General features: G+C 42.8%; 1 long non-coding RNA gene across 1 annotated transcript in view; it reads left to right on the forward strand.

Moving 5' to 3' along the window:
* LOC310922259 overlaps positions 1 to 9,842 on the forward strand; it is a 57,347-nt gene extending 47,505 nt beyond the window's left edge. Inside the window, exon 3 of the long non-coding RNA XR_014592359.1 lies at positions 9,684 to 9,842. This is a non-coding gene — a long non-coding RNA (uncharacterized lncRNA). The remainder of the gene's footprint in view (positions 1 to 9,683) is intronic.
* The last annotated feature ends 759 nt before the right edge of the window (positions 9,843 to 10,601 follow it).

Genomic DNA, 10,601 nt, shown 5'->3' on the forward strand with positions numbered 1-10,601 from the left:
ACTTTTGCCGGCGTTAGGCATAAGTTCTGGGTTCTCTGCTTTTCTTGCACCAAAACCACCAGACCAGGTCTTTTCCCCCTTCACCAAAGCCTGTTTGCATACTAGCAATTTTCAAGCTCACAAAACAACGGGATTTTGACAACTTCAAACTCACTCAGTTAAAGATCTTAACACAGGATCCCAAATACTCCACAAATCCTTCCGCATTGAGGAAGGGGGGAGGTGTCCCCGATCTCAGGCAGTTTTGGCTCTTTTACAATTAAAACTGCATTCCACAAACAAACAACAGTTAAAACAAAAACATCAGGCTTTTCAGAACTCCACAAAGATCCTAAAGACACACCCTAAGGCTACAAATTCTGGCTCCCTGCCGGTTACCAGGGCAACTCAGATTCCTGGATCACTGTAGTTCCAAAGAAGAGAAAAAACCTACTAAAGACAGAAAAACAAAACAACCACCACAACAACAAAAAAACCTTTTTCCGCATCTCTTGCTCTTCCAAAAGACAAAATAAACAGCTTAAACACACACACACAAAAATTCCTCTCACCAACCAAAACTTTGTTGCTCACACACAGTCAAAATTACACACAATTCAATTCACAGCTAAACACAACAAATCCTTCCACCCTTTCAAGCAAAGATAGCCCTCCGCTGATTCTGGCGGGGATTTTAAAACTCTTTCACAGCTTTAAACTTGCAGACAAAGATTAGTAGCACACTCCAAAATCACACAAAGCAAAACGCCTACAACACAAACTTTTACAAACCATAACCCATACGGTACACAAATGATTCTTTTCCCACTTAAGCACGGGACTACCAAACAGACACAAATTCGTCCACAATACACACACACATCCGGCGCATGCGTGACTGCAACCCAGAACAAGACCCTCTTCATCTCAAAACTCGGGCTAGCCTCTCAGATTATGGATTACCAAGGTGCACCTTTAAACTACAAGCCGAAATCGGAGCCACTACGCTCCTAAAACCAACAAGACTTGCGGCTCTGTGCCGCCGCTGCCGCCCCCACTTGGGATTCAGCCAACAAGTTACCAGCTTTACCTGGAACACAACAACCATTTACAACACTCCGCGGAGATTTCAAAACCCAGTCAGGCCTCTGCTTTGCATAAGACATCTCTTATGACTTATAAGCTGCCTCTATTCAAAGGTACCTGTATTCAATATTTTTCCTTTAAACATACCTTTTGTCCATGACTCCAGGAGGTTCTGGTCTTTCCCCGGGTGGACGGAAGCGTCATAGGAGCCCTCTCCCCGAAAACTCCGGGTAGGCACCCCGAGGGGTCCCAGACCCCACCAGCCCCATGGCCAGAGAGAGCAGTTCTCCTGGCTGGCTCGCCAAATGAATTATTAAAAAACTTTGGATATTGATCTAATACCAATATCCAACTATGACGGACAAAGACTCTCTAACAGTTTAAAGTTAGAAAGTGTATGTTTATTACGACACCAGGCAGCATGCGGGATAGCTCCCAGAAACACACGCACAATTTACAGATGATCACAGAGTCTTTTTATGTACAGGGGTATTGAATACCCAAAACACAAATGCATACTCATAACTCTGGTACATCCCATTCCCCGCTTTGTACGGTAATTAGCCAAAAAGCCATTAAGCATGCTGTCCTGTGTCGTCCCTGCATTTCTTGGTTTCAAGTGTTTGAGTCTTTGCAGCAGCTTCTCACGCTGCTTCATGTAAACAATATAGTATTCTTAGAATTTATCTCTATGTTTTACATTCTTGTTCTCTGAGAGAGAACTTGACTGATGGTCATATTGACCAATGGAGTCAGGAGGTTGCAACCTCCTTGGGCCAATCTTGGCCCTCTGTACAAAATGTATATAAGCCTTTGGAGTCAGATAATAAAGAGCTTTCCATGATTCACCAAGCTGCTGCCTGCTGTCCTCTGTGAAGGTCCACTCCCACGTCACAACGTGTTGCCCCTCTAAAGGCAGGGGTAACAGTCCTGGGTTGTAGTGTAGGATGTACACAAAGTATTTATTCTATCACCATCTTCATGAATTGTTAAACCAAGTGGGGCAGTGTTCTTCCCAGGCCCCCTGCCTTTGGGCTATCTTCTGCTAATGGCCCATCAACGCCTTGCCCACGACTCACAGGTAACTCCCTCCAGGAGTTCTCTCTCTTTAATGGGCCATCAAGGACCCACTTCACAACTCCTCATCCCATTGTGATATGCTCCACCCAGGGGGAGGAGCCAAGCATTCTCACCTAGATATAATCTGGGATTTGGGACAGTACAAGCAGCCCTTACCTACTGGATTCCCAGAGGACCAAAGCTCCCAGACCTTTCTACAGGATCACTGCTTCAGGAAGACCACCTCATCTGGACTGCTTCCACCATCCTTCTCAGGTTGTATTCTGACTCTGTCAGTGGTCCTTTGTGTTATTGCATTTATTTTATTTTATTTTTACCTTTTTACCTTTCTTCTTATTAAATTGTATTTCTGACTTGGAGCCTCTCACTCGTTTTGCTTTCAAACCATGACACATGCGTAGTTTGTTCTTTGAAATGGGTCGGTGGTCTTTTTTATGGGGTGGGGTCCCAAAATGATGAAGAAAGATTGTCTTCCTCAGCTCTGACTTTTTAACCTTTAGTGTTACATGACAACTGAATCCTGTTTTTCCGGGACTGTTTGATTTATGATTGCATTGTATTCATGGAGTCTATTGATTATTCAGGACATAAAAGCCTAGTTTGACAGGTTCCATGATTTATCAGTTCCTTCAATCGGCTTCTGTTAACAAAAGGGAAGCTTAGCTACCTTACCTCAGCAATATCTATTTTAACTAAAGTCCTTAATTCTTCTAAATCAATGCTTCAGGTTGGGGGAGGGGCTGCTGAAATTTGCTTTTTAGAGGAGGGCCGTTTGGGAAGTTTCCTCCCAAACCTGTCCCAAACCAGGACACTGATGTCTCAGCCAAAAGGGTAAATATAATGGCAATACAAGGCTGTTGCATTAAACATCAGTACAAACAACAGTACAAGGGAGAGGGGAAAGAGGACTATGGGGAGAACATATCACAATAAGAACTATGCATCAATAAAACTTCTCTTAACTTACACATAATGTTCATCCCTTAATTGTGAGAGCCAACCTGTTGCAGTGTGCCTTTTGGATTTTCTAAAGCTCTGTATGATTTTTTCATTGAGTTTCTGTAATGGTTCATTCCCACTCACACCCCTTTCCTTAATCCCTGTCATTATCCACATAATAGGCCTCTCCCTCCCCATTGTATGTCTCTTCAATAGCCCTGTCCCTGTGTATTGTACCTTCTGTTGTATCTTATCAATGGACACTCCCTAGTACTTGATGGCCCTGGCAAAGCCAGATGGTTCAGCCAAGGCTTCAGGTATCCTCCCACCCTTCTTGTCCCAAAATGGCAATGTAAATGCCCCCTTTACCTAAGCCACTCCCCCTCATTTCCATCAGTAACACCCCTGTTCATAAGAGCATTTAAGAGCCCAAATCGGGACTGACACTCACACTCTCAAGCTCTCTGACACCAGGGCCTTTGCCCTAAATAAACACCTTCCTAATTACCACCAAGTGTGAGCCGCTCCTTCTTCCAGGCAAAATCACGTCTCTGTCTGAAATCTGGACCCAAAGGAATAACTCGTTTATATGGTATCTGAAGAGCAAGCTAGCCAGGGAAACAAGCTCAGAAGAACCATACCAACCATTGCATTACTCATCTATAACAGGAAGTAAATAAATCTCCCATCTGGATATTTCAGGATTGGCAGCAATCCTTCCAGTCTCTCACATGGACCTGATTTATTAAATATGGATATTGATCTAGTATTGATACCCAACTCTGAAGGACAAAAGACTGTCTAACAGTTTAGAGTTAGAAAGTGTATGTTTAATTTGATGCCGGGCAGTTGTGTGGGGTAATCCCCTGATACGCACTGCAAAGTTACAAGCAATTTCAGAGTCTATTTATTTACAAAAGTCTTGAATATCCAAAATACAAATACATATTCATAACACTAACACCTCCCATCTCCCACTTTGTATGGTAATTATCTTAAAAGGCTATTAAACATGCATAGTTTGCTCCCTGAATTGGGTCAGTGGTCCTTTTCATAGGGAGGGGTCTTAAAAGGAGGAAGCGGTTAGAGTCTTCCTCATTCTGAACTTTCAACCTCTTCAAGAGATGACAATACAAATGAGTTCTGGTGGAACTCCAATTTTGTCCCTCCATGACTTTTGAATGAGTTTTCCAGATGTACAAGGTTTGCAATTGTCTGTGTTCTTTCAGATCTATTTATCAGTTTCTCCATTTCTCATTATAAACACAGCTAAACAAACATAAAAATGACAAGCAATTAGTTATTTAGATCTGTGATAATTATCTTAAATCTGGCTTCTTTCAGATAACCATTAACTCTTAATTTTTTCCAGCAAAGCCTGCCTATCTATCAATCTACTTTAATTAATTCCAGCAAAGCTTATCTTTAGCTAAAATCTTAACTTTTCTAAAATCCTTAATTCTTTTGAAATTCATGTCACAGACCCAGTTCTGTTTAATATGTTTACTGACAATCAGAATGAGGGTAAATTTGTAAATGACACCAAGTTGAGCTGGAGTGTTGAGCTGCTGGATGGTAGGAAGGCTCTGCAGAGGGATCTGGACAGGATGGATTAATGGGCTGAGGCTTTTTTATAAAATCTCTCAGCATTTTCTGTAGCTGTATTGTGTTAGAGAACTAAGTTTTTTTGCAAATGTGGAGAAAAAGAACAAGTGCCTTTGGAAAAAAAAAGTATGAGAAAAATTCCAAGCTTTGCTAGGTCTGCTCTGAAAAGAGGTTTCAGCCAAGTGGCAGTCAGTCTCTACTCCCAAGTAACAAACAATAAGTCAAGAGAAAACAGCCTCAAGTTGTACCAGGGAAGGTTTAGATTGGATAATAGGAAAAATTTCTTCACAGAAAGGATGGTCAGACATTGGACAAGGTTTCTGTCCTAGGGCGACTTTATGATGCTGTATTGTCTCCCCTCCATTTGCTTATGCTGGATATTGAGTTCTGTGCCTTAAAGACTGGTTCTGAGAGGGAAGAGGGGAGAAGAAGCATGCAGTTTTTCTGCAGAAGCTTCATTTTTACTCCCTTAGAATTCCTTTTTCTCATGGACTGTGTTGTCTGCAGCACAGACAGCAGGAGAGAGCTCTCCTTTGCCTTTAGTTAGTTTTTTCTAGTTAGCTGAGGCCAGAATTTTATTTTAGGAACTGTTCAGCTATTGTTCGGTCCAGGAACACCAGGACTATGGTCCGGCTCTTCCCCCCCCCAAGCTGCACTGCTGCCAGGACACCGGACATGAGCCCCAGAGACAGACCGGAGCCCTGGAGGGACTGAGAGAGCCGAGGCAAGACACACTCATGAAAAGGACTCTCTCTCTGAACCACAGGACTCTTTCTGAATTTGCCATCTCTTCAGAGCAACAAGAGGTTTTATGGGTTAATATTGTTCATTTTTTTTTTTTATGTTTGTGAGTACTTTGCTTCTGAAATAAACAGGTTGTTTTCCACTTTTTTTTTTCAAGGAGATTATCTTCCAAACGGGTTGGGGGAGGGGCTGCTGAATTCTGCCCTTTAGGGAAACATCCCTTTGGGAAGTTCCCTTCCAAATTTTTCCCAAACCAGGACAGCTTCCCAGGGAAGTGATGGAATCACCATCCCTGAAGTTATTTAAAGACACATAAATGTGGCACTTAGGCACATAGTTTACTGGTGGCCTTGTCAGTGTTAGGCTAACAGTTGGACTCGATCTTTAGGGTCTTTTCCAACTAAATGATTCTATGATTCTGTGACTCTATGGCTCAGATTCAGGGTTAGACTTGCTGACACCTCTACTCTTTAGCATTTGTCATTTATATGGGTCATTTGTTCACTAACAAAAAAGTGACAATGTCAGCATACAATCCTCTGAAGTGTCCCATGCCTGGAAATAAGTTACTGTACTTATTTCAAAACCACACTGTTAATGTCTTTAACCTAAGACTTTCTTTGAGGCAGCCCCTTGTATGCCACATACAAAGGGCTTTGTAACTTGTGAAGGTTGGATGTCTACTCCTTGGTTAGAAGTATTCAGAGGCTTTTGCCTTTGTAAGTCTGACTTGGAGCTACTTATTATTTTACAGTGAAATCATAAAAGGAATATAACCACACACTCAAGCAAAAAGAAACACTGTTTCAGAACTTATTATAGCATTACAGTACTGCTAAACTGAACAGTTCATCTCTACGTTCTTCTTTTCACCCTTCCACAGTCTAGAAATTCCTGCGAAGCCAGGATGCATCATGCTTTAGGGACATGCTGCTAGCTCCGGTTCACAGGAAGGTAAAAAAAAATCATCTAGAACACCATGTCCATGAAAAATTCTCTTCTGGTCTCACATCAGTTAACAGACTACCTCTTGCTGAAAAGCAAGACATATATAATTTGGTTAATTCAATAAGTATAAAAAGAATTTAAAAATATTAATTTCAAGCATTTAGCACCATCAATTTTGTGACACTTAACTGCACATATTAACTATGCAATATAAACCACAATTTTTATATGCATTTTATTAGATTGTTCTTTCAGCTTTTTTATATGCTCATGCCTTCTTCTATTACAAAAATTGGTGAAAAGGAAATGAAGTACATATTCCCTTTTATAAATATGCTTTTATGTACATATTTGGTACCTTCGTTGAATAGTTGCAGTATTTCATATTAGGGGAGCACTGAAATTTAGTATCAAAGACCTGGAACAAACAAAATGTAAATCTACATTTTTATTATGCATATTGTCTCCTTTGATAAATGCATTTACTTCTTGGATGCAAACTCTCTGACTTGCACTCTGTGTACATAGAGTTTTGTACAGGAAATGAATACAGTGTAAGGTGTGTCCCATGTTTAGTTCAGTTTCTCACCTTAATAAGGCTTAATCAAGTCCACACTATTCCCTCCCACCACCTAGGAGAGAAAGATATAAAAGAAACCCTCCAATTATTTCTCTATCCCATGGTTCCTCATAGATGTAGGGAAAGTGTTTATTTCTTTCTGCTTCTGTCCCTCACTAACCTGAGTCTGCTGTCCAAAAAGTGGAACATGATTGGCTCCCAGAATCATTAAAGAGCCAGGCCAGTTTGGATCAGTATACAAAAAATTTAAGCCACCATTAACAGTTTATTAATTTTTTCTTTCTTTGTTTTTGTATACTTTTCAATAAGGAAACATTCTAGAGGACTAAACAAAAAGCAATACAGGACTTTGACCAAATGTCCTAATTAGTTGATAGCAAATCCTGCAACCTTGCTTTCAAAAGTTGTTTAAATCAGAAAAATTGTGTCTGTGAAAATCCAATTACCCAACTATTTTTATTGACGTGTGTAAGATAGCTTATGCGGATGTTGAATGGCAGCCAAATACAAAATTGTAAATATTTAATGAGCCCAGAGAATTAATTAGATAGGCTGTCTACAAGATGAAAATTACCTCTCACTGTTAGGCTGTCATATCTTCCAGTCTCTTTTTTTAAAAAACATTTTGTTTAGTTCACAGAATAAAACGGTACCTATAAAAATTACATTATGTTAATGAATATGTTGGAGCTATTGATTCGAGTTTATTGCTAAAATCCTAGAATTTAAACCAGTTCCTCAGAGGGCACTGCCACTGGTAATACATATTTCTAGGCTAAAATGCCTGCATCGATGCTGCAATGCTAGCAGAAGAAACACTACTTTAGAAGTAACCCCACTTTGACAGGTTGACACTGGCCAAATGCCAGCGAACTTACAAAAATCATTTATTAATTTTCTTTGGCTATAGTTAAGCAGAGGAAGGGAAAAGAAAACCCATGGGGTAATGTTAAAAAGGGATGGAGATAATATTTTTCTCCTTAAAATGCCTTTATTAATCAGCTCTTACAATGGTGGCTCGAGGGGTTTTGGCAGCCCAGTTCGCCCTTGAGGAGGAGGGTCCTGGTCAGCTCTGCAGCAGGAAGTTTAGCAGAGCTGGAGAACTCCTCCCTCGTTGGGAGTCTCCCCGGAGTTCTGAATTCTGTTTGTTTGCCTCGGGGTCTCACCCCTGGTTTGGTACTTTTAGGTTACAGTGAGTTACAAAAACTGGACCAATTAGCTCCACTGATGCTCTAGGGTATACACAGCCCAGTATTGGTTCTTGTGGGTTTAAATCTTACTTAGGTTTATTTTATAAGGGATTTTTGGTGTTAAAAAGGGTCCCAAGATGCACTTGGGATTTTTAATCTACATGTATGGGGTCGCCCTGGGGGCGCAGGAGCTGCAGGGGCTCCAGTAGCCTCATGGCATGGCTGCGCTCGGGGAGCAGGCGTCTCGGAGGTTCTGATGGTGGCGGGGGGGGGGAAGAGGCGCTTGTGGCGGCACTTCGGCGGCCATCCGCTACGGTTTGGGGGAGCGGGTTCTTTTTGGAGCGGGGCGGGGTAGAGATATGCTGGCAGCAGCCGTCTGGCGGCTCTGCAGCGGGAGTGGTGTGGGAGCCGGGGTCAGCGGCGACCGCGGGAGCACATGGCATGGCTCCGGCAGCGGCGGCAGAAGCAGGGGTTCGGGAGCGGTGTGGGAGCCGGGGTCAGCGGCGACTGTGGGAGCACACGGCATGGCTCCGGCAGCGGTGGCAGCAGCAGGGGTTCGGGAGCAGTGTGGGAGCCGGAAGCCGCGGTGCTGGCAGCCGTTTCACGGTAGGGGAGGCCGGCTTGGGCCGGGAAGCCCGAGGCAGACCCCCCCCGGCTAGCAGCCGTTCCGCAGCGGGCTCGGCAGCCGGTGCCGCATGGCTGTGGGCGTCCGCCCCCCCCCCCGGCTTCTCGGCACTCACGGCGGGCGAACTCACTCCGGCATCGGGGGGGCTGCTGCAGTTTGGCAAGCGTGGGGGGGCTTCTTCTTTTTTTCTTTGTCTGCTCGGGGGGCTGGGGTTTTTAAAGAGCTCCCCCCTTTTTGCTTACCAAGGTGGCTTCTCGTTGTTACATTACAAAATAAACATTCAAGATATTAATACACTTATTACATAACAATCAAGGGTTTCAATTCTCCAAATTTCTAACATATATTTAGGAGCTTTCCAATTTTCATTTCTTTCAGTAAGATAAAGATTAGGAGAAAACACCTTAAGGGCAAAACAGGCTCAAAATTTTAAAAGGTATAAAGAAAAAAAAATATTAACAGAATTAAAAGAGAATAACGAGGGTCTGTTCATGTGTGTGTGGCACCCTGTATACCCTGTATGTTATAAGTTTATATTATAAAATTGGCTTTTCACAAGATGTGTGCAATATGATTAATAACTTTGTGGTAAGGATATAAGTTTTTATTTCTGCTATTAGTAAAGAAAATTAGGCGTAGTGGTAGTAGTGATATAGTAGCTGCTTGAACTGTCTGTATGGCTGGGATAACATCCAGTGAACATGTAAAGAAGACTCTGCTATTGATATACCAACTATCAGCATCTACCATTTGAAGAAAAAATAGACCAAGGCCGAAGCTGGAGGTGATAATGAAGAACACAGCCAAGAAACACGCATGCTCTAAAAAGGCAGACCCAAGGAGAGACCATGCAAAACAGTTCCTGGAATATGGAAACTATTAATCCATTGAACTCTATGTTTTGCAGGACCCTCACCAGCAAGAAGACAAGAAGAAGAGGATCAATGGGATGCCATTGGGATCCACGAAGTGATGATATTTTCTATTTAACCTGACTGTTACTATCTTTCTCTCCCCCTCCCCTTTTTCCATTTCTTTCTCTCTTTTTCTCAGATTTACTGTTAAATAAAATCCATACTATTGACTTCAGCATATGGTCTCATTTGCAACTTAATTTGGGCAGGGGCATCTCTAACAGTTTTAATAATTGGATTGTAACACCTTTCCAGTGTTGTGCTGCGACACGTGGCTCCCGTCCTGAGCCTTTCTGCAGGACACATGGCATAGTCTGAGGGCTGGGTTGTATGGGTACTGTTATGAATAAAAATGGGCGGAGAAAATATTAATCTCCTTAAAACGCCTTTATTGATCAGCTCTTTCAATATTTGCTCGAGGGGTTTTTGGCTGCCCGTGCGCCGTGAAGGAGGAGGGTCTTTTTCAGCTCTGCTGCAGGCAATTCAACAGAGTTGGAGAACTCGCCCTCGCTGGGAGCAACCCCAGAGTTCTGAGTTTCCTTTGTTTTCTCCGGGGGTCTCACCTCTGGTTTGGTCTTTTTAACTTACAGCTAGTAAGCAAAACCGGAGAAATTAGCTCTTTTGATACTTCAGGGTCCACACGGCTTAGAATTGGTTTCTGTGCGTTTCAATTTTGCTTGGTTTTTATTTTATGAGGGTTTTTTTGGTGTTAAACCGTATCCCGAGATGCACCTGGAGTCCTTTATTTGCATGCGGGATCAGCCGGGGCGGGCGCCTGGAGACTCTAATGACCGCGTGGCAGTTTTGCTGCAGTTATGGCGTTTCGGGGGTCTCACGCTGCCTCACAGCGGCGGCAACGTTTGCGGGGGTTCGGGCCAGGGCTTGTGAGGTGGTGGTGGAACGTGGCGGGC

This window comes from Zosterops lateralis, assembly GCF_965231275.1.
Source record: "Zosterops lateralis genome assembly, chromosome: W".
NCBI classification, from domain to species: domain Eukaryota; kingdom Metazoa; phylum Chordata; class Aves; order Passeriformes; family Zosteropidae; genus Zosterops; species Zosterops lateralis.